At 46.6% G+C, this 23,936-nt stretch overlaps 2 protein-coding genes across 6 annotated transcripts in view; both read right to left on the bottom strand.

Moving 5' to 3' along the window:
- Window positions 1–23,936, bottom strand: part of GNB1 (G protein subunit beta 1) — a 71,388-nt gene that overhangs the window by 32,672 nt on the left and 14,780 nt on the right. The window contains exon 2 of one of the 5 annotated variants that reach the window (XM_081305203.1): window positions 5,251–5,305. The exons of the other annotated variants lie outside the window; for them this stretch is intronic. The gene's annotated coding sequence lies outside the window, so the exon portion shown is untranslated. The remainder of the gene's footprint in view (window positions 1–5,250; window positions 5,306–23,936) is intronic. 5 annotated transcript variants of the gene reach the window in all.
- LOC308655244 (cyclin-dependent kinase 11B) overlaps window positions 1–23,936 on the bottom strand; it is a 143,784-nt gene that overhangs the window by 105,772 nt on the left and 14,076 nt on the right. The gene's annotated exons all lie outside the window — the stretch shown is intronic.

The following is a 23,936-nucleotide window of genomic DNA, read 5'->3' as shown; positions in this document are numbered from 1 at the left end:
CTGGGTGAGGTGGTGCACACCTTAGTCTCAGTATTTAGAAGGCTGAGGATGGAGGATCAATTGAGCCCAGAAGTTCAAGACCAGCCTGATTTTTTTTTTTTTTTTAAAGAGAGAGGAGAGAGAGACAGAGAGAGAGAGAGAGAATTTTTTTTAATGTTTATTTTTTTTTTAGTTCTCTGCGGACACAACATCTTTGTTGGTATGTGGTGCTGAGGATCGAACCCGGGCCGCACGCATGCCAGGCGAGTGCACTGCCGCTTGAGCCACATCCCCAGCCCCAGCCTGATTTTTTTGAAGAGAAAATTGGGAAGACATCCAGGTATCAGATGACAGGAAGGAACTTCTGCTCTTTTGCTGGACATTACAATGCAACCCTTAACAGCTACAAGTGCTTGTCACTGGTAAGTGGAATGACAGATTTTGGGATTTGCTTCAAAGTCCTTCAAAGAAGTACTGAGGAAAAGGGGAGACAGACAAAGATGGCCAGTTTCTGAAAATGTTGAAGCTGGGTGACCACACAGTTATCTCTGTGTTTGCACATTTTCTTACATTAAAAAAAAAAATTTTTTTTTTTAGTTGTTGATAGATCTTTATTCAATTTATTTATATGTGGTGCTGAGACTCAAACACAAGTGCCTCACACATGGCAGGCAGCGCTCTACCACTGAGCTACAACCCAGCCCTCTCTTACATTTTTTAAGAAGTCAAAATAGCTTTTGGTCTTCTCTGACCACATTATAAACATGTGTTCAATACCTCTCAACAGAGCCCAGGTCTGAGTGAATCTCCTGGCTCTGGGAGATGTGAACGCCTAGCACTGCAGGAGCAGGTCTTGCCAGGACACATTTTCTGCAGTGACTTTGGAGCACACGGCCACTTTAGCTGGTTGGTTTTGAGAAGAATTCAATGTCAGTTCTTACCGAGTTTGTGTGGCACCCAAACGGCCAGCCTGACATGTCCATGCTTCACCCCGACATGTTCTCCTGGTTCTCTTCCGCTTGCCACAGTCCCCACCTCCCCCGCTCACTGCACAATGTGCAGCTCACCCACAGCACCTCACCGCCCTGGACTGACTCCCCGCTTCCTTGCCTTTCCTCCCACTCAGGATTCTCCTTCCCACAGGAAGGCCAGGACCACAGTCTACACACGTGCCAAAGTGTGCATGAGAGCAGGAGCCCATCCCTTCAGGACAGGAGTGTGTCTGCTACCATGGTGAGAGGTGGTCTAACCAGGCACAAGGACTGCCTGGTGAGCACAGTTCGTCCTAAGAGTGTTCTTCCCCAAACTCAGTCCAGACAGCCAGAGTGCCTCCCCACAGAAGGAGAGGAAACAAGCTCCGCCATACTAAAACCTCCGCGTGTCCCGCTCGTCTCCACACAGCTCTGGTGCACCTTCACACCCATCCACTCTGCTAAACATCACTTCACAGTACAAACTGCAGCTCATTTGCTTTCTGATCAGGCTGAGTCAGAGTTCAATCCCAAGAACTATAATTTTCTTTTTAAAAAGCTCAGCAGTGCTCCGAGAACCTTATTCACTTTATTCACTGCTGCCTGAATGCCTTCCAGGGGACAGGACACTGGTGACAAGGCATGCCCCTGTCCTCGGGACCACAGCAGAATCCAGAGGAATGACAGACTAACAATCATCTGAGCAGGTGGCGCAGAGAATCCCTGATTTCACCACTTGGGTTTCAAGCACTTTGGAAATGAAAGGTGGGTCACAATTTGCCCCCAGATCTCCAGGGTGCCTCAGGAACCTGCATCCTACAACAGAGGTCTCAGTACACCATGTACCCGCAACCCTGCCCCAGCAGTCTCACAGCTGCCAACCAAACCCCTGGTTCCAATTTAGCTACCCTGAAGCAATCCATGACTGGCCAGTGATTGTCAAAAGACCACCCAAAGAAATCTCACTTCCTCAGTCACCACTATCATCAACCAAGATGTAATGAAAACACTACAGTCTTCTGTAGGGACAAAGTGACAACCTTCCTTTTAACTGCAGGTCCTCCATCTGGAAAAGGGGATTCTAGTCTCTCCACTTCTAGAGGAAGCAACTCAAAACCACTACCTACCTAGTATGCTGATGGGTTTAGCACAGCTAGACATCTCACCTTGGCTCACAGCTCTCTTCCAGCCAGGAATCTCTCTGAACCAGCACTGTTACAGTGGTTTAAACAATTAAAAGTAAAATGAAACCACCTGATTTTAGTACAATATTTAATCCAAAGTGTCAGAGACCTTACTTCAACATGTAATCAATATAAAACAATTATACCACAGCCACTGGTGGCACTAAGTCTGGAGACCTGGTGTGTATTTCAGTTTGATTTGGACTACGTCAGATGACCCCACCACCTGTGGTGCGTGGCCACCACCACCTCAGTAGACAGCACAGTCAAGCTCTCCCTGCATGAAATGGTCCCATTCCCACAGGGCCAAGGGTCAGGAGGACTCTCTCCTGGCTCCTGAGTGCCACTTTCTTCACAACAGGTACAAGGCTGCTCGCTTACCCACCAGGTGTGGTAGTGCAGGTAAGAGCAGCCTCCCCAGTGTGATGAGCAAGTGTCTAGAAAGCCAGGCTACTCGCCCTCCTCCTGGGGCATCACGCCCTTCCAAGTTGATCCCCTTTACTGACTTCGTTAGCCCTGGCCTCTTCTTGCTTCCAGGACTAAGCACATCCTAAGCAGTCAAAAATCTCTTGATAAATACAATGCCTTCAGACATGTTGAAGCCACACAGGAAGTCCTACTTTAATTTTAGAACCAAGCCTTGCATGTGATAAATGGAGTCTTAGCAACGAATGCCTTCCACTCACAGGATGACCTTCCAGGGTGGGTGATGAGACAACTGCAAACCACACAAGGGTCTGTGAGCACTCAAGTCGGCAAAGACTGCTCTTCACCACACAAGGCCTCCCCTGTGGAGAAAGGACCCGTTTCACACCTATTTCCTTCCTTTCAACCCTGAAGGACAGTGCTTCCGTTGGCACCTGCAGGTACTGCCTACCTATGCAGGACTCATGGCACCTGACAGCCCTGCTGGTAGGAAGCAGCATGACAGCCTATGGTTGGAAAGTGGCAAGCCCAGGTTCCAACCTAATGCTGCTCCTTAGTGCCCTGTGACCTCAGGCCAGGCTCCTGGGTAAGCCTCTCAGCAGCAAAGTGGGAGGTGTCTGAAGGTGAAGACACCAACAGTGCCCACTGTACCTGCTACACAAAGTCAGTGTGTGGCCCCTAGGACAGAGACTGACAGAGGTGATACCCATTAAAAATTTGTTGTGGGGCTAAGGTTGTGGCTCAGTGGTAGAGCACTTGCCTAGCATGTGTGAGGCACTGAGTTTGATCTTCAGCATCACATATAAGTAAATAAATAAAAATAAAACTCCATCAATAACTAAAAAAAATTTAAAAGGAAAACACTCATTGTGAAAGTAGTTATGGAAATTTTGACCTAAAATTTTTAAGCAATGGGTAGAATTATAGAGGAACAGGTCCTTCCATTGAAATTGAGTCTGGACACCAGAGGACCAGCAGAACCCAAGGCTGTGTGAGAAGTGCTAGTGCTACTTTCTGGTAGTTGGTTTGGTTTTCTGTGTTGACAGATGGGACATAAGAGATGTGTATCACCTGAGGCAGCCTGAACACGTGCACGCCCATGAAACCACAATTAGGATAATATACACATCCACGAACCCCCAAATCTCCTCGCACCCTGCTGCTGTCCTTGCCCCAGCCTGCCCTAACCCAGATAACCACAAACATGTTGCGTCGCGGCACGTCATTGTCATGTCTTATAGGAGTAGTGTGTACAGAGAAGCACATGCCCTGTGCCTTGCAATGGTCTGGCTCCCGCTGTCAGCACGCCTGCCTGGAGACGCTGCCACACTGCTACCTACACAAGTTTCCATTTCTCCTGGGTAGATGGGCACCTAGGAGTGCACACCGTTGGTGCTCACCTAGGAGTGCTATGACCAGGCATACCGTCGGTACTCAGCATTTTCAGAAACTGCCTCTTCCCACCCCAGCACAGCGTGGTTCTGGTCCCTTGTGTCCTTGCCCCACCTAGTCATGTGGTTACTCTGATGGGTGCTCAGTGGTCTCACGGCATTTCCCTGATGGCTAATGGTCCTGAGCACTTCAAGTGCTCACCTACTGTGTGTTCTCCCATGCAGCATCTATTAAGTCACCTGCCTTTTTCGAGTCGGCTGCTCTCTTACTACTGAGAGTCCTTTACATATTCTGTTACAAACCATCTAGAGTTTGTGATCTGTCAATGTCTTCTACTGACCCCATGGTGTGTCTCGTTTTCCAGCAACGCCCTTCAAGGAGCAGTGTTGTATTTTGATGAAGTCCAATTTACAAATGTTTTCCTTTTTGGATTCTGTCTTTGACGCCATGTCTCTGCTTCACTCAAACTCCCAGTGGTTGTTTTCTTCCGGGAGTTTTTGAATTCTAGAACATATATGCAGTCTACAATCCACTTTAGATAGTTTCTGAAGATGGTGCCAAGTTCACCTTTGCACAGAGATGGATGCCCAAACTTCAAAGAATGACAAGAAAAACACAAAGAAACCGCATGCCCTCGCCAGGAACCTCTACCCACCAACACGGGGCACGCCGGTTTCATCACTGCACTTCACACATGCACATAGGGGCTCCTGCACTGGATCATGCCTCTATCTTCTTCCACATCAGGTGTTGGTGTTCCAACCAGCATCCAATTTGAGAAAAGGACTCTCAGGCTTTCTGATGGAAAATAGTGGAGAAATACTGCTCCTGTCCAGACTGTAATTCATCACCTCTTGGGACCTGAAGACTTCTTGCTAAATGCTGAATGGAAGCTTGCTTTAAAAAAAAAAAAAAAGATGGGTGTCTTGGGCTGGGGGGTGTAGCTCAGTGGTAGAGCACTTGCCCAGCATGTGTAAGGCCCTGGTTCAATCCCAGTTACCACCACACAAACCCCTGACAAAATTCACACATTGTATTTTAAGAATTGACTCATCTGGGTGCAGTGGTGCATGCCTGTAATCCTAGTGGTTCAGGAGGCTGAGACAGGAGGATCTTGAGTTCAAAGCCAGCCTCAGCAAAAAGTGAGGTGTTAAGCAACTCACTAAGACCCTGTCTCTAAATAAAATATAAAAAAGGCTAGGGTGTGGCTCGGTGCCCCTTAGTTCAATCCCTGGTACCCTGCCTCACCTCCCCTGACAAAAAACAACTGATGAGTATCACTTAATACATGAAATTACCTTAATTCAGAAGTGCTTCTGGTCTGGTCTCCAACACAGGTAAATCTGTCTGTAACTAAAAGAAAATGCTGTTTGCACTATGATCAGAGTGTGATGAAAATGTTCCATTGTACCAACAGTTACATTTAAGTAACAATACACTCCTCTACCTCTCCCCTATTACTGTGCCTCCCCTCAAACTGCTTCACTTGGTACCATTGTAACACTTTCTTTTTCACTATAAAAACAAAGAAATTTGGGCTGGGATTGTGGCTCAAAGGTGGAGTGCTCTCCTAGCATGTGTGAGACACTGGGTTTGATCCTCAGCACCACATAAAAAATAAAGATATTGTGTCCACCTAAAACTAAAAAATAAATATTAAAAAAAAAAAAAAAAAGAAAAGAAATCTGATCTCAACTTCATATGAAAACACTTAGAAGCGCTCTAGGGAAAACATCTGGCATTAAACCAAAAGGAAGGTGGGCAAGAAGCATTCAGAGCACCCACTGTGACAAGAGGCCCCAAGGCTGCCCTGGCCCACACCCCACACGTGGCCTGTTACTTAGGGCCTCCATCTGAATCCCTAGGAAGCCATGGCTGGCTGTCTCCAAATCCTGTCCAGCCTACAGGGGACCTTCCAAGCTGTGCCTCTGTTCCACCCACTGCCTTGTCTGAAACAGCCTGAGATTACAGGGGAGGCTCTGACTCCTCAACACAACTCCAGACAGAATGAAAATGCTCAATTCTAGATTTCTTCTGGAATGTCTGCTTGTACCTTCCTAGAAATTAAGTTTCAAATATATAAAGATGGTTTTTGTAACTCCCCAAATTAAATTCTGTAAAAAAAGACTACTTCTGGCTGCTCACTCTTCAAGCCAGAACTTGTTACTATTGAGAGTCCTTTACATGTTCTGATACAAGTCATCCAGGACTTGCGCTATGACCCCTAGTGTGGGGCAGGAGAGGCATCAACAAGCCACTGTCCTCTAGGTGGACTGTGAATTCTAAGGCACTTAACAAAGTAGTTTAATTTTGGAATTACACTACTTATGTAAAAGCAAGCATGTTTTTTGGAAGTAAAAGCGGGCATGCAAGAAAAACAGTTCCATGGTTCATTAAAAGTTAAACACACAGTTACCAAAGGACTCAGAAACTGTACTCCTAGGTATATAACCAAAAGAACTGAAGACAAGGATTCAATAAGTTTGCAGAGGCCGCACAGACACACCTACTAGCCAGAAGGTGGAAACTACAGGTGCCCATCAATGGGCTAGTGGGCCAGAAACACATGATGTATCCACAAAGTGGAACTCTACTTAGCCATACAGGGAGCAAAGCTCTGATACACACTACAACGTCGCGAGCCTCACAAACCCTGCTCAGTAATGAGGTCAGACATGGTCAGTGGCCACGCCTGTGATCCCAGCTACTTGGGAGGCTAAGGCAAGAGGAGATCACAAGCTTGAGGCCAGCCTCAGCAACTAAGAGAGGCCCAATCTCAAAATAAAAAATGAAAAAGGGCTGGGGAGGTAGCTCAGTCACACAGCACCCCATGTTCAATCCCCAGTACAAAAGGGGGGGCGGGGCCTGGGGTTGTGGCTCAGTGGTAGAACGCTCACCTAGCATGTGCAAGGCGCTGAGTTTGATCCTCAGCACCACATAAAAAGTAAATAAATAAAATAAAGGTATTTAAAAAAAAAGCCAGACACAAAAGGTCACACATATTTATATGGAATATCCAAGCAGGCAGATCCAGAGAGACAGGGCGCAGTGTCTCCAGGGGCTATGGTGATGAGCAGCAGCTTATGGGGCTCAGAATTTCCTCCTGGGGTGATGAAAGTGCAGACTGGGTAAAAGATGGTAGCTGCACAACATGTGAATGCATTAAATGCCAAATTGTTCTCTTTTAAATGGCTTAATTTTATGTTATGTGACTCTCACCTCAAAAAAGAAAGGGTGGGCGTGGAAGTCAGGGAACACAAATCCATCAGAGAAGGCAAACCACCGCCACCGCCACCAGCCACAGTAGCAAGGGGGGGCGCCCTGAGACCGCCCGGGAGTCTCCAACCTCAACCTGGGCACCACTGACCTTGTTTCCAAGGCCATGGGGATGTCCAGTAGCCCCGTTCCCGGCTATAACTGCCCCCTGGTGTGCCCAGGGGGTGGCCCCAGTCCCAGGTGAGAATTCCTCCTCTAGAACAGCATTACAATGTATCCCTCTCTCTAGACACAAATCCTTCCAGGCATGTTCCACATCAAGAGAAAGGTAGGACAAGAACAAGTCCGCAAAATAAACCACAGCTTCTCTACTGGGAATTCCTAGATGGTTTTGTGGTTCAGGTGCTACAGCAGAGTTCAAGCTCCCCATTCTTTCAGAGGAAAACAGACGCCCACCATGTGCAGTGCACTAGACGGACCTCCAGAGCCAGGCTAAGGTGCAGTCATGGAGGACTCTGGACTCTTTTTCTGGCTAACAGCAAGGCCAGGGCAGGCCTGCCTCCCCAGCGCATGAGCCTAAACCAGCAGCACTACCCTTAAAGAAAAATGGGAAACTAGGGACTTAATAAAACCAAGACCTACATTCAACATTTTGCAACATGACTACACTTGCTAGAACAGAAAGTGTGGTTGAGCCAGGTGCACACCTGTGTGGCACACGCCTGTAATCCCAGTGGCTCAGGAGGCTGAGGCTAGACAATCACAAGTTCAAAGCCAGCCTTAGCCATTTAGCAAGGCCCTAAGCAACTTAGCAAGACCCTGTTTCAAAATAAAAATTCAAACAGAAAACATAAAAAAAAGGGCTGGAAATGTGGCTCAGTAGTTAAGTGCCCCTGGGTTCTATCCCCAGTACCAAAAAAAAAAAAAAAAAAAAAGGAAGAAAGAAAGAAGAAAAAAAAAGTTCAAAGTATTTATGGTCAAAACTTAAAATAATTAAAATTCAAATCAGATTTAGGAGTAAATTCAGATTTGTCATCAATTTTCTGAACAAACCCAACATACACAAACATCTTTTTTTTTTTTTTTAAGAGAGAGAGAGAGAGAGAGAATTTTTAATATTTATTTTTTTTAGTTCTCGACGGACACAACATCTTTGTTGGTATGTGGTGCTGAGGTTCGAACCCGGGCCGCACGCATGCCAGTCGAGCGCGCTACCGCTTGAGCCACATCCCCAGCCCACACAAACATCTTGAATACTCCAAACCTTACCCAACATAGCCATCCTATGCCCTCTGGAGCCAAGTGGCAGACTCTTGTCTTCTGTGGATAGACCTGTGTAACACCTGCATAGTACAAAGGTTCCAGACCATTCCTTGCCATAAGGAGGAAGAACCAGCCACCGCACAGCAGACCCCTTCCTTCCTACCACTATTTAGGGTGCCACTGGCTAAATCTCAAATGCTGGTCTTTGAAGTTTACCTGACAACTCCATTTTATTTTTAAAGTCATTTATGGGTCAAGTCCTCTGAGCACCTATTCATCAAGAAATTCTGTTGAGCAGGGTGCACTGGTGCATGTCTGTAAACCCAGTTAACTAGGGAGGCTGAGGCAGGAGGATCACAAGTTTGAGGCCAGCCTCAGCAAATTAGCAAGGCCCTATACAACTTAGCAAGACCCTGTTCTCAAAATAAAAAATAAAAAGGGTTCTGGATGTGGCTCAGAGGTAAAGCATTCCTGGGATCAATCCCCAATATCCGCCCCCACCGAATAAATAAATGGTGTTAAGTTTCTATAATGTAATTTCATCAATCTGCCATACATTGAAGACACAAGTCAACAAAACAGTTGTTGTTAGCCACACATAAGTCCTGCATTCAAGTAGAGAGGACATGGGAAATTATCCTACAACTCAAAGAGAGAGAGGGATTCTAAAAATGCAAATGAATAAAACCAAGAGAAGCTGATTTCAGAGGACCTGCAGCACTCAGGCAAGGCCTAAGAAATACACGAGCATGGCTGGGCTAAGATCCCGTGGCTGGGGGTAAAGAGCTGAAGCAGGACACATGCCACAGGTGGGGCAATCCAACTGTTTATGGACATCAGGACGGTTTCATCAGGCCTGCCTCTCCGTCCAGAGCAGAGAGGCCACATCACACAAGAAAGTATGTAGTGCATGTCAGCCATCTGCAGTGCTTATGAGCACCACAACCCTCTTAGCCAAAGAGCCCAATTGCAAAGGTGGTCTGTTTTCATGGTTGTATTAAGTTAAAATCCTTAGGGGATTTCCAAAGATGAAATTACTACGTTAAAGATTAGGTGCGAGTAGGGCATGGCGGCGCACTCCAGTGGCTCAGGAGGCTGAGACAGGATGATCAGGAGTTCACAGCCAGCCTCAGCAATGGCAAGGCCCTAAGCAACTCAGTGAGACACTGTCTCTAAATAATATACAAAATAGGACTGGGATGTGGCTCAATGGTTGAGTGCCCCTCAGTGGTTGAGTGCCCCTGGGATGTGGCTCAGGGGCACATGTGAGCATTACTGTAGTAGTGACATGCACTACTACCAAAAAAAAAAAAAAAAAAAAAAAAAAAAAAGAAATAAAAAAAAATTAGGTGTCTTCTCCAATGATAAAATCAACCCAGCCTATGTTTTGATTCTGTAGAGCTAATTAAGCAATATAAAATGATTATATTCTTTATATATATATATATTTTTTTAGTCCATCTTGAGGTTTTAAGTATGATATTATTTATTTATTTTTTACAATTTACAAGCTGAATCCTCTTGAGAATTTCTTTATATGCTGCATTGACATTTTGAATCAAGAAAAGGTATCTATCAGGAACGATTTCTCCAGTTTCAGCATAGCAACAAGTCGGGAGAACACATAGGCACACCCTGTTACTCATGTAACAGGTTAAGAGATTCCCAACACCAGAGCAGAACAGGCTCATGGCATCAATTCTTCTTTTCCAGTCAGTGTGAATAGGCTGTGCTCATATGTCTGATTGGAAGCTGCATAGCACATGCACACCTGATCTTTCTAAACCTGGAAAAGGTATGAATTCCAAGACACTCCCAGCCCCACGAGCTGTACGTAAAGAACTGGGGCTGCTGAAGACTACGTCAAGTCACTGCTGAAGAGGTCTCGGATGGAAACGTAATGAACAAGCAGAACATGAGGTACTGACTACCACAACTAAGAACGACAGCAGCTCTACCATGACCTCCAACTGCACGGGTCTGAACTAATGCAAGGACAGACAAAAGCTTGAAATTCTTTCAAACAAAACAAGAGCTCAACATCAACAGCAAGACCTTTTAAAAACCACCAACAACAAATGAGTCACTAGACTGTATGTACACCTATGGGTACACTGAAGGCAAAAGGAACAATTAAAAAGGTCTGAAAGCTGAGCTTCATGCTGCAGGACAGAGTAAACAGTGAGGTACACCTGGGAACCAGGGCTCTGACAAGAGGGCCACACACCCTGCAGTGTGAAGGCAAGGAGGGCCCTCTGGTGTTTGTGTATGTACTCCTGCACAGTTATCACATACAGACAAATGTCCCTCTCCCAACCCTCGCCAAGCAAGCGCTTCTGAAGCAAAACCCAGGCTCCTGAAAAACTGCAGGGCTCCTCTGAGAAGTCACTCATTCAAGGTCTGGCACTGGAAATAATCTTGCTTTGGCAGAAGGGAAGGAAGTACTCCCAGGCTAAAAGGAAGGTGGCAAGGGCTGGCGGGTAGCTCAGTGGTAGAACACTTGCCTAGGATGCTTGAGGCCTGGGTTCGGTTCCCACTCTGGGGGAAAACCCTGCAATCTTGAGCATGGGGCTCATAATGGATAGACATGCATACAATCACAGGTGTACCTCCTATTCCTAGTCATCCAGGGGTAAAGTGCTCTCCTAAATGCTGGGACTTATTCTAGCAAAATATTGAACTTGTGGAGGTATCAGGGAGCCTCCCAAGCTCCTGACCAGCTGGTCAGAAGCGCAGCTGGCCTCTGAATTGAGGGTGGCTTTGCTGGGTATTGTGCCACATCCAGAGAGCTACCATTCATGCAGACTGCAGGTGCATGACAACCCTGCCCAGAGAAGCTCCCGATTCTCACAGAGCACATGTAGTACAGTAAACCACACAGCCCCCGGGGAGAAAAAGTTGTTCCTCCACCTTCAACTTGAAAACACCTCTTCTCTGGGTATGGAGCTCTGGATGGCCAATTCAGCCCCTTCAAAATGTCACTCCACTGTCTTCTCACTTGAAGTGTCTAATAAGAAGTGCAGGGTAATTTTTTTGATTCTTTTTTTCTGTAGCTATATTCAAAATGTCATCTTTTTCAGCAGTTTGGTGCCAGGAGCTTCTGTCCCTGTTGGTGTTGCTTGGAGCTCTCTGAGCATCACAGGCCTCTGTCACCCACAGTCTTCCCTCACTGAGAACCTCCTGGCCACTGCTCTTCAAACAGCCTCTGTCCTAATCTCCTCCCCCCCCCCAGCCCCAATTATATGTAGCCAGTCAGTCTGTCACCTCCGGGGGCCCCAGTGAGTCTGTCACAGCAGGGCCCCAGTCAGATGTCACAGCAGTCAGTCTGTCACAGCCAGGATACCCTGGAGACTCTATCTTTGTCGTAGCCTTTTCCTTCTCTGCTAGCATACCTCACTGGATTTCCACTGACCTGGTGAGCTTCAAGATTCCTTCCTGGGTGCTGAAGAGTGACATGTCTCTTCAGCAGCTCCCTTTCTATGAGTGACATGTGTACACTGTCATCAGTAAAGCTTTTTAAACCAAGTCACTTGACTGTTCCCATCTGGCAGCTCCAACATCAGCTCATCACTGAGTCTGTAGTTCTACCGATTTCTTTATCTATTGGCATGAGATTATTATTATTTTTTGTACCAGTGATTCAGCCAAGGAGCACTTGACCACTGAGCCATACCCTAAGCCTTTTAAATTTTTTATTTCTAGACAGGTCTTGCTAAGTGGCTGAGACTGGCTTTGAACCCGTGATCCTCCTGCATCAGCCTCCCAAGCCTGTGGGATTACAGGTGTGTACCACCACACTGCTACAAGATTACTTTTTAGTGTGTCTCACATTTATGCTCAGAATTAACACACTCTCCTCTGAAGGGTCCCGAGTATGCACCAGAATGCTTTTCTTCAAGAATACTGAGTAGAGAGGAAAGCTTACTATAGGCACCTGCTGAAGGCCAAAACAAAGCAGAAAAGCAAACCATCCAACTTCTGCTCACAGTTTAGTCTCACGTAAAGACAAGGCTGGGGGCTGGGGATGTGGCTCAAGCGGTAGCAGCTCGCCTGGCGTGCGTGCGGCCCAGGTTTGACCCTCAGCACCACATACCAACAAAGATGTTGTGTCCGCCGAGAACTAAAAAATAAATATTAAAGATTCTCTCTCTCTCTCTCTCTCACTCTCTCTTTAAAAAAAAAAAAAAAAAAGACAAGGCTGCCTCAGCCCAAGGAGTGGCCTTTGCTTCATTCTGGCAGATGAAAGGCTAGCGTCTGTAAAAAAGGCCCTGAAAGAAATCCAGTGCACTGTCATGGGCAGTCACACGCAGGTGCCTGTGATGAGCTCAGACACCTGGCCCCCCAGCCTCACTCCCACCATGCAGGGCAGGTTTCCTCAAAGCACTGAATGCACATGCTTTCTATACAAAGCCATGATCGGTCTGGGGACACTGGCCACCCAGATATCCAGTGTCACACCATTTAACAACTTCATAGTCACATCTTACGTCTCTCCAATCTTTCTTGAGTAAATGAAAAAACGAACTGTGCTGCCACTGAGACCATCAAGGTCTAAGATGAATTCAGCTATTTACTTTCTTTTTTGCAGTATGAGGGATGGAACCAGGTGCCTTGCACATGCTAGGCAAGCACTTTACCACTGACCTCCATCTCCAGCTCTCTCACGTTGCTGAGTGGGGTTGTTTTTTGCAGTACTGGGAACTGAACCCAGGGCACTCTACCACTGAACTAGATCCCTACTTTGGGACAGGGTCTTGCTAAGTTGCCAAGGCTGACCTCAAACTTTTCAACGCTTCTGATCAGTCACCTGAGTAGCTGGCATTACAGGTATATGCCACTGTGCCCAGTGAATCTAGCTTTATGCTGTATAGTATAGCCAACAAGCTCTCTCCAGACTCTCTCAACTTCAGTATTAACAGGGGGAGGACCTCAGACTTAGCCAGAAAAAAGTCACTTTGACATTTGGAACAGATGTGACCACTGAATATTTGACAATTATATAAAACTGTAATATGCTCAGAGCACTTAGAATCCAGTACGGAAATGGGGAGGCACACCAGAAACAGCCCCTTATAGATTTAACCATTCCCACAAAACATAGAAACACATTTCCAGACTGAAAATATTTATGACAGCCTGGCACAAAAGAGGAAAGGCTGACATCAAGGCACCTACGCTCCAGGTGGAAAACAGGGGCCACAAGAGACCAGTTCAGCCTCCCCACAACAGCAGTGGAAGCTGGAGCAAAGAGCACCATCCTAAACTGCTTCCAACCAGAGCCCCATACTCAAGAAAGCAGTGAGGATGAGGTGAGAATGGTATGTGGTGCCTATTACCAGAGGCTGTTCACAACAGAAGAGATATCCCCACACCCAGGGCTGAAGGCCCAGTGGAAGTGAAGCCTCCTTTGCCTCTCTGGCCTTGTGAGGCCCTCATTCCCACTCCACACCTATGCAGAGTCACACTTGATGCAGCAGTGGTCCCCACTAGGTCTGGCCCCAGACATCTAGCTGTGCCAAGCTGCACGGAGCACCCTGGGCATCTGAGGTTCACAGCAATGCACAGTGAGCCTCGAGGATATCCACATTCTAAGCCATCAAACTAGATTTTCAAAATATAGCTGGGGCTGGGGAATGTGGTTCAATGGCAGAGCACTTGTCTGTCATGCTTAAAGGCCTTGGGTTTGATCCGCATCACAAAAAAACAAGAACCCAGGGCTGGGGTTGTGGCTCGGCAGTGGAGCGCTAGCCTAGCACGTGAGAAGCACTGGACTCAATCCTCAGCACCACATAAAAATAAATAAATAAAATAAAAGTCACTGTGGCCATCTACAACTAAAGAAAAACAAACAAACAAACAAACCCCAAACCTGATACCCACCCGCCTGTAATCCCAGCTACTCAGAAGTTTGGAGCAGAAGGATTACAAATTCAAGACCAGCCTGGGCAACTTAGTGAGATCCTGTTTCAAAATAAAAAGGGCCAGGAGCTTTCTTTCCCTTTGGAGATGACCTGCATTCTCCTAGAATATACTACTTGCTTTATCCCAAGGCCTCTCTTGAGATTTCCCCCATTTTTCCTTGGAGGGGAAAAAAAAAACAGCGGGGCTAGAGAGGTAGTTCAGTGGTAGACCAATCTCCAGGGAAGCCGGGCGCAGTGGCGCATGCCTGTAATCCCAATGGCCCAGGAGGCTGAGACAGGAGGCTCTTCAGTTGAAAGCCAGCCTCAGCAAAAGCAAGGCACTAAGCAACTCATGAGACCCTGTCTCTAAATAAAATACAAAATAGGGCTGGGGATATTGCTCAGTGGTCGAGTGCCCCCGAGTTCAATCCCCAGTACCAAAAAAAAAAAAAAAAAAAGATAAGGCAAGACAAAATTTCCAGGGGTGCAAGCCTGTAGTCCCAGCTACTGGGACAGGTACTACCTGAACCCAAGAGTTCAGAGCCAGCCTGGGCAACAAAAATACTTTATTATATAATTTGTACATATTATTTAAAATTTATATATATTATATATCTGGAAAAAAGTATAGTGCACACCATTTTTAATGAACGATCAAATGCATCAAGTACTTATGGGCCAGATGCAAGGAGTCAGATATAATGATGCCGAGTACCACACACATGCACCATCAGATGGAGTGTCCCCTCATGCTTGGATGAGGCCAGGACTACCACCATCACTCCTGGGATGGTCAGAGGACAGAAGCTACACAAAGAGGACAGGACAGTGAGGGTGACACCATCTAAATCCTGCACCCAGTGGCAGACATGAACACTTTTACTCCCACTTAGAACAATGTCTGTGTACATTTTTTTAAAAAAGAACAAAAAACCCCAGATGCAGCTCTGACATCTGCCCCTTCCTCACACTCCTCTTATGCTCAGAAGGCTCCCTCCTCCTCCTTGCCTGCCTGCCAGGAAACTCACTGCCCTACCCCAAGGCTCATGGAGGCCTCTGTGTCAGCCCTTGCTTGTCACCTCTCTCCCTGTGAGCGGTTCTGTCTCCCATGCTCTCCATCCACTGCCACTTTCCTATGTGAGGGCCTATGAGCAAGAGTCATGCCCTATCCTCATCTCTGCTCTGGGCCCTCTGCTGGGCATGAGGGTTCTGTTTAGTTTACAAGCCACTTTTAAAAGTTTCCCCTTGTCCTCCACGTTCCAGTCCTGGATGGCTGCTGGCTCCTGGCAGCACCTTTACCCTGCATGATCCTGTTTCGCCACCATTCACCCTGATCACAGGTACCCAGATCGGAACAGACACCCAGCTCAGCTGGACCAAACAAACTCTTCTCCAACAATGAGGCAGAGAGAGGTGCAGGCTCTCTGTGTCTGGAAGGTCACAGAGTAGAGTAATGCAGAGGCGAGGGAGCAAGCACCACTCAGCTGTTTCCCTTTCCTGTCCCTTCCTAAACTCTACATTCCAGTCCTTACAACTCATTCTTTTTTGTTTTTTCTTAATTAGAGCTTCAGTTGGTTAACTTCTTGAAATGAATAACTCTAATAATGTTACAGGCATCCCCATACCTATCCTACCACCAAGCATCCACTCCTAGGTGCCAGCGCATACATTTATCAGATCCTCATTTCACAGCTGCATAAATGGTCTCTCCGAGGATTCCCGAGTCCCCCATCTCTGCCCTGTCCTCCAAGCTTGAGTCCTCTGTCTGCCATTGCCCATCACATGTTCCAAAAAACACATCTTTCTTTTAAAAAAAAATACCTTTATTTATTTTTATGTGATGCTGAGGATCAAACCCAGTGCCTCACACGTGCCAGTCGAGTGTTCCACCACCACCACCCCCAGGCGGTCTTAGCTGACCCCCCCACACACACACACACACATCACAGCCACAGCCAACATCCTCTGGCTGATTTAGGGGAAACTGTTGTTCTTGAGTTCTCCTCCATTCTTGTTATTCCCCTTTCCTGGCTATAGCCTAGGAATTTCTAAATTCCTAGAAAGTTCTACCTCTGCCATGTTGTAAGGGCTCAATTCCCTATCCTATGCACTGGCTTTCGGACTCCCCTTCTAAAGCAAAGCTTGGGAGAGCTTTTTCCTCACAAACCCACTGAGGTCCCACCAATCTCCTCCAGCAGACTCAAAAGCTCCTTCCACCAAGTCACCACTCCATCCTGTCAATGTCCCTCACCTTCTTGCACTCTGCACCCACTGCCTGGCCTCCTTCCAACTCCCCTCCCTGCTTAGCCTACTACTAATTTGCTTCTCCACCCCACCTCTTTTTTTCTTCAATCCATCTTAAGCATCACTGCCTAATTTATCTTTCTGAAGGACAGCTCTGACATGTGACTCCTCCGCTCAAAAGTCTTCAAATACTCCTACGGAAGAAAATCAAACTTTTTTAGCTAAGCCTTAACTCAAAACCCTCTTCCTTACCAACTGTATCCCCAGGTACTCCTGCCCAAGCCTCTGGGTCAGAAGACCTAGGAAGGCCACTGGGTGACAGTGGTACACTCTGCTGGATTTGGATCACCAATCCAACAGAAATGCCAAAAAGTGTTTTGCCCTGAAAAATTAGAAACAATTTTAGAAAGTAAAATACTTCCCACAGACAAGGAAAGAGACATACTTCCAAAACTCAGCAACTGAAGACATGAGTACCTTATTTCCTATAAAAAACACAAAACATAGAAGGTTTCTGGCTTGGCCATGACTCCAGCTCCAGTTAACCTGTGCTGGAGAAGCAGTCCAAGGAGGAAGCAGGCCTCATCTAATACCACGTGCCAGTCTGGGCAGCAGTGAAGTAATTAAGCACATGTGTACCTGGAGTCTAAGTGCAAACACAGCCACACACCAAAACCAAACAAGAGGCCCATTTTACATTGCTGATGGGCATGCAGTAACAACATGGTCTCGACAACCAGGTGAGCCTTCCTTCGCTTATGTACCAAGCCCCCACCATGCCAGGCACTGACACTAGGATTTGCTGTTGTGGAGCACACTTTCCAGTTGAGGCAGATATAAACAATGTCTTCAGTTTTGATACATCAGGTGCTGTTCACTGAAGGAAAACAGCACTGGGTGAGAAAGCTGCATAGGTGGGATGGGGTCTTTGATACAGGGTAGCCAGAGAAGGCTGCTCCAGTGCGCTGACAGAAATCCAAGAAGGACAAACACACTAGTTGATTTCTCACCTGCTTACACTAACCATGACAAACCAGCTGCTTCTATCTCTAGACGTGAGAAGCAAATACTTTACTGCCTCCATTCCAGGTATAGAAAAGTCCAGTCACGCAAGGGGCTGGGAAGTCCACATGAAGTTCAAACATTTGCTACAAAAACCTGTTTTAAGGATATATACATTTCATTTTATCCCTCATCTTCCTTCCTGGTTAAGCTTTAAGCAAGCAAAACATTCAAGGAAAATAAAAACTCTGATCAAAACCCCCAAAGTCATAGGAATTCACTGAGGCTAGTGAATACAAGAAAACCAGGCTAGAAAAACAAAATTCTGCACAGGTGACTCATTGATGTGGACTGACTACAAGCTCCGTGAAACAAACAAGCCCCTGGTCTTTTACTCCCAGCCAGGAGAGTAAATCAGAGGGACCCAAGGTAAGGGAGCTACCTGGCATTTGTCTCCACAAAACTGGACAGCAGTGGGGACACTGAAGTGGGGAGGGGAGTGGGGGGAGCAGGCCAGGGGCATGGAGCTCAGGGCCAGCCTCTACCCACTCCTCACTGCATGCTTGTGCTGTGGGATGGGAATGCAGCAGCCACTTAAATACTTGCTTAACCTACTGGTGGACTTTTTCTTTCTTTTTTTTTTTTTTGCCTCCTCCGAATCCTACCAAATGAAGTCCAGTGATGAGCTGGGACAAATGAGAATGTGAATTCCAACAACCAGTTTTTCTTTTAAAATTCAAAAACAGCACTGGTTCAGAAGAGACAGAGGCTCAGTGTGGAGTCTCCTAAGGGAAGCACCCTAGAAACAACAACAGAGGAAGACACTCCAGGGGCATAGGGCATGTGGACTGCATGCCAGCTCCGACCTGGTCACTTCCCATGTTTCACTAGGTAGATGAGCTTCCCTGCCTCAGGGATGAGGGCTGGGGTCCCTGGAAGGAAGCACCGGTAGGCTAGTGTCTACAACACAGTAACAGATCCTCTCCAAGTTACATAAGCCTCTGTCTCTCACTCAGGCACTATCTAACTAGCAGAAGAGTGAGTCATAAAGCATCAACACAGATCCAAACAGATAAATCAGTTAACAATGTAATTTCCCAAAATACAAGTGGTCAACAGATGAGTGGCCCCTAAAAATGAGACTCAATAGAGAAACTCTTTAATGTTTTTCTTTAAAAGTATTCATGACTATCCTTATTGTCTTAAAGGCTTACTTTGTGAAGAACAGAAGGGCCCTGCCAGAATCTGGTTATTTGATGGAAGTAGTCACCTGGTACCTAACAGATCACTTATGTTTTCAGTTTACCTGTCACACTTGTCAAGAAAAACTACAGGCTATCTTCTCCAAGTCTCTTTTGAACTATACATTTGAGACGATACATTTTGCTTTTTCCACAGAAGCATGGTATGAGCACTGATGAGACCCTTTATATTGTCATCCACTGTCTTTCCTGATATCTTCCAGTGGCCCCTCTTGTGACAGACACTTTTTGGCAAGAAAGCCACTTCCTCCCTAGCCAGCACTTCCAGTGGGTGGGGCCCTTCTTGTGAGAACACCACCCCACCAGTACACAGTGCCAAGTTCAGCACAGACTGCAAGCCATTAAAAGTCTCATATCCCAAATTGGGCACGGTGGCACACCCTATCATCCCGGCTACTCAGGAGGCTGAGGCAGGAGGATTGAGCATCACAAGTTCAAGCCCAGCCTCAGCAAATTAGACCCTTAGCAACTTACAGAGGACTGTCTCTGAATAAAAATTAAAAGGGAAGGGGAGGTAGTTCAGTGGTAAAGCACTCCAGGTTCAATCCCCTGTATCCCACCTCCCAAAAAATCGCATGTCCCAAACTGAATGATGAGATACCCAGGACTGTGATGAACTCAAAATTGGACAGAAGTGAGCTGCTAGCTTGAGAAGTCAGGGCCCGAACAGCAGGTGGCGCTACACCCTCCCTAAGTCCACAGGTCCTGACAGTCAGGTTCTCCCTGGTCTTTGGTAAGAAAAAGCACCTACCATATGTACATCAGCATGGCACAGGAAGTGAAGCGGGTGGAGTCCAACCCGATTCTGAAGTATAAGAAGCTCTACAGTCCATTAACTAACAATCGTGGCTATTTAAGAATATAAGTATCTTTCAGTTTATAAGTATTATTCTTCCAATGGCTACCAAGCTCTTCTCACAACTCAATTTCTGGAATTTTTTTTTTTTTTTTTTTTTTGGTGTGGTACAGGGATTGAACCCAGGAGTGCGTAACCATTGGGCCACACCCCCAGCCCTTTTTGGATCTTATTTGAGACGGGTCTCATCGCATTGCTGAGTCTGGCGTTAAACTCTTCATCCTCTTGCCTCAGCCTCCAAGCTGCTGGTATGTTGCCAGTATCACAGGCATGTGCCACCGTGCCTGGCAGTGCAGGGAACTTTTAGTGCCTTTACGACTCTGGGCACAGTGAAAATCCTAAGACACTAAGGGTGCCATGAATTTGGGGCTCTCTCGGTCAAGACCCAAATCTGGACCTTACATGACAGTCCATCAGGGTGGAGGGTATGGGTGGAGAAGGGAAGGAAATGGGCAGAAAGGACAGGCCAAACTGAGGAAGGGGAAAAAGAGGAGGAGACTGGCAGAGAGGGGCAAAGAAAGGAGGCAAGGCCCTCACACCTGCCATTCTTGGCTCACCTTCAGCCCCACCCACAAAGCATGCCCTCTGATTTAGGAGTGGGCTGTATGCCATACATTCGTCAAGAACAGGGAAGATTTCCCAATCCTATGTCTCAGAACAAAACCCAGCAGGTACCTGCTTATTGAAGGCACCTCCCAGTGAAAGTGCAGTTTGCAATGCAGCCTGAGGACTAGGAGTGGGAAGGAAGGTCAGGAAAGGTGAGGAGACAGCAGAGACAAAAGCAACCTCAAGGAAGTGGAATCCAGCAGCCCTGGAGCCGACTCTTCAGAAAGGCCCAGGACACATCCCTACAATACTCTGCCCAAAATGAAAACCTCGATCCAACCATGACCTCAAGTGAGAGTCACTCCACAGGACAGCTGGCCTGTACTCTTTAAACGCAAGATAGCAAAGAAGAACAGACCTGATGTCTAAATGTGGCACATGTTGCTGGACTGACTGGCCACAGCCTGAGAGAAAGTGGTGTAGACTCTGAAGCTCATTGATCTTGACAACTGTAGCCATATACAAACAAGCCCATGTTCTCAAACCCTGAAGTCTTTAGTGATAAGGGTGAAATTTAATGCGAAATTTTCATCCATTTTATAATGTACTCAAATTTATTTTAAAATAAAAATGATGTGGCTTTAGGAGAGCAACCAGGACCAAGAGCCCCAGACACCTGCTGAGGCCTCCTTTCCCCAGAGCTGCCCTTTGGTTAGGAGGGCAGTGTACCCTGCAGGGGCAGTGTAGGAACATTCTCAGTTTCCCACCCTTAATACCCACAGGTTACCAAGGATTTCCCCTTCTTGAAAGTAGAACTAATAAGCCATTAAAAAAACAAAAACAAAAAAAGATACTGAGAGTACTCAGTGGAGCACACAGGAATCCCCACTTGGATGGATGCAGAATCTAAATCGCAGCAAGTCAAGGCCACACAAATGCTGCCCCACACACAAAACAGGGAGCCAGCCCCCCCACCCCCGCCCTGCACAGCACTGCTGATCATGTGGATGGACCACCTCCTCTGTGGTGGTGTGGAGTGGGCCTGTGCCTGCAGTGTTGAGCCGCATCTGCCCTCTGATGCTCCAGGCTATGACAACCCCAAGTGTCCCTAAGAACTCATTCCTCAACCCTTGAGAGCCATTAACAGGCTGTGGGGTGCTTCTGGCTAGGAGTGGTAATAGGAGGGCCACAGAGAAACAAGGAAATGGCAAACATCCAACCGGGCATGGGACTGAGCTCAGAACTTCCCACCTCCATGAAAGTACACCACAGAAAAGCTCCCGCAGCCAGCGCTGGCTGGGGAAGCCCCAAAGCCGACAGCAAGCTCCCAAAAGGCACTTCAGGGATTTCCCAAGGACCTATACTCAGGAGACCCAAATGTCCTCCTCATGGCCAAGCCACGGTGGTTAAGTCCTGGCATCTTGCACATGTGGTCATGCTGTCAACTCCCAAGAACTTTACTAACATCCCCTGCTCTCTCCTCATCCAAGTCCTCCTTCTTAGACACTGCAGCACAAACACCACAGAGGAATTTTCCTAAGGCATTTCTATCCTGTGAGCATCAAAATTTCAGGTACGATAATAAAAGACTTACCCTGTTACAGCCATTGTCCTACACAGATACCTACAACAATTTAAGTTGAACATTTTAGACCTACCTGTTTCTCATGTGTAGGATACCCCATCATTGGACCAGCACAAGGTTAGAACACAACTGATAACCAATATTATTAAAGGAAAAGGAATTTTTCTGTGGGAAGCAGGACTGCACAGTGATTGAAAACAGAAAGCCTGGGATCAGAAAGGTGTGTCTGGGTGCCAGTTCTGGAAGGTCAGGCAAACTGTACCTGACCCAGGGCTGCTTCTCTGCTGATAAGAGACCAAAGGACAACATGGTAATCAGAGCTCATGCAGAGTGGCAGGTCTTCCTGAGGAGGCCAGACAGCAAATATCTTGTGCATTACAGGTGTCATGGACACCACTATAGTAGAGGGACAGCCATAGACTCAAATACAGCATGCAAAGGACCCTAGGAGCATGCCAATAAAACCCACAGTGAAGGAACTGGAAAATAAATTTCACACAAACTGCACAAGTCAAAAAAAAATAGTATTGTTCTTTTTGCTTTCGAACCATTTAAAGACATAAAAAACATTCTTAGTTGCTCACACAAAGAAATGGTAGGCTATAGTTGGCCAAGCTCTGGCTCACAATATAGTGCCTACCACACAGTAGGTGACCACAATTATCATCCTTTTATTGGAAGGGTATCTTTAAATTTGAATTAACTTCAGCTTATAAAAACATAAAATCGCACACATTTATGGGGTGCCATGTGAGGTTTCCATACACGTGCATACTGTATAATGTTCTAGTTAGGGTCAACTTATCTGTCACTCAACTATTTCTAATTTCCTTAAGGTAAAAACATTCAAACTCGGGGCTGGGGATGTGGCTCAAGCAGTAACGCGCTCGCCTGGCATGCACGGGGCGTTGGGTTCTATCCTCAGCATCACATAAAATAAAATAAAGATGTTGTGTCCACCGAAAACTGAAAAATAAATATTAAAAAAAATTCTCTCGGGCTGGGGATGTGGCTCAAGCGGTAGCGTGCTCGCCTGGCATGCGTGCGGCCCGGGTTCGATCCTCAGCACCACATACCAACAAAGATGTTGTGTCCGCCGAGAACTAAAAAATAAATATTAAAAATTCTCTCTCTCCCCCCTCTCTCACTCTCTCTTTAAAAAAAAAAAAAAAATCTGTCTCTCTTCTCTCTCTTAAATTTTTTTTTAAAGAGAGAGAGAGCGAGAGAGAGAGAATTTTAATATTTATTTTTTAGTTCTCGGCGGACACAACATCTTTGTTGGTATGTGGTGCTGAGGATCGAACCCGGGCCCCACGCATGCCAGGCGAGCGCGCTACCGCTTGAGCCACATCCCCAGCCCCTCTTCTCTCTCTCAAAAAAAAAAAAAAAAAAAAATTCAAACTCCTTTCCTCCAGCTCTGAGATATATGGAACACTATAAGGTAAAGGAAAGTTTATTTCAGCTCCATGGCTGAAATTCAGGCCAAAGAGCTCAATTACAGGCACAGCTACCAAGTAACAGGAAGGGCAGGGCAGCAGCACAGATGTAACGGCTGGAGCTTTTCTTATTGTCCACGTTTCCTCCCCAGTGAGTCTCCCAGCCTTAGCCAACTGAACAGTGAGCAGAGAGAACACGCAGAGGGCCCACTGGTCTAGCCACAGTCAGCCTCATTTGCCAACTCCTCTGTGCCTCTTCCAGATGGCCCAGCTAGATCTACACACAAGCTGCGTCTGGTTCGTAACTACAGGCACAAAACTTCAGCTACTCATACTCAATGTGAAAGAACAACACATTAACATGCTAACAATGCTGCTTTACGACATCCCTCCCTCTAGGGCTGAGTACACGAGTAGCTCAGTAGAGTCCTTGCTTAGCCATGTGGGAGACCCTAGGTTTGAATGCCAGCACCACAAAATAAAAATAAAATCCCTCCCTCTGGCAATCAAACATAGCTTTCCTTTTTTATTCTTTGTTTTTTGTTTGTTTGTTTGTTTTGCTCTTTTTGTGATACTGGCAACCACACTCAGGACCTGTGTATGCTGGGTAGGTGCTCTGCTGTTGAGCTACTGCCCGAGCCTCAAACCAGCTTTCTCGGTCTTACCTTGTCTCT

Source organism: Spermophilus citellus (genome assembly GCF_964194105.1).
Source record: "Spermophilus citellus genome assembly, chromosome: 9".
Lineage (NCBI taxonomy): Eukaryota > Metazoa > Chordata > Mammalia > Rodentia > Sciuridae > Spermophilus > Spermophilus citellus.
This window is presented reverse-complemented; position numbering and strand designations above follow the sequence as displayed.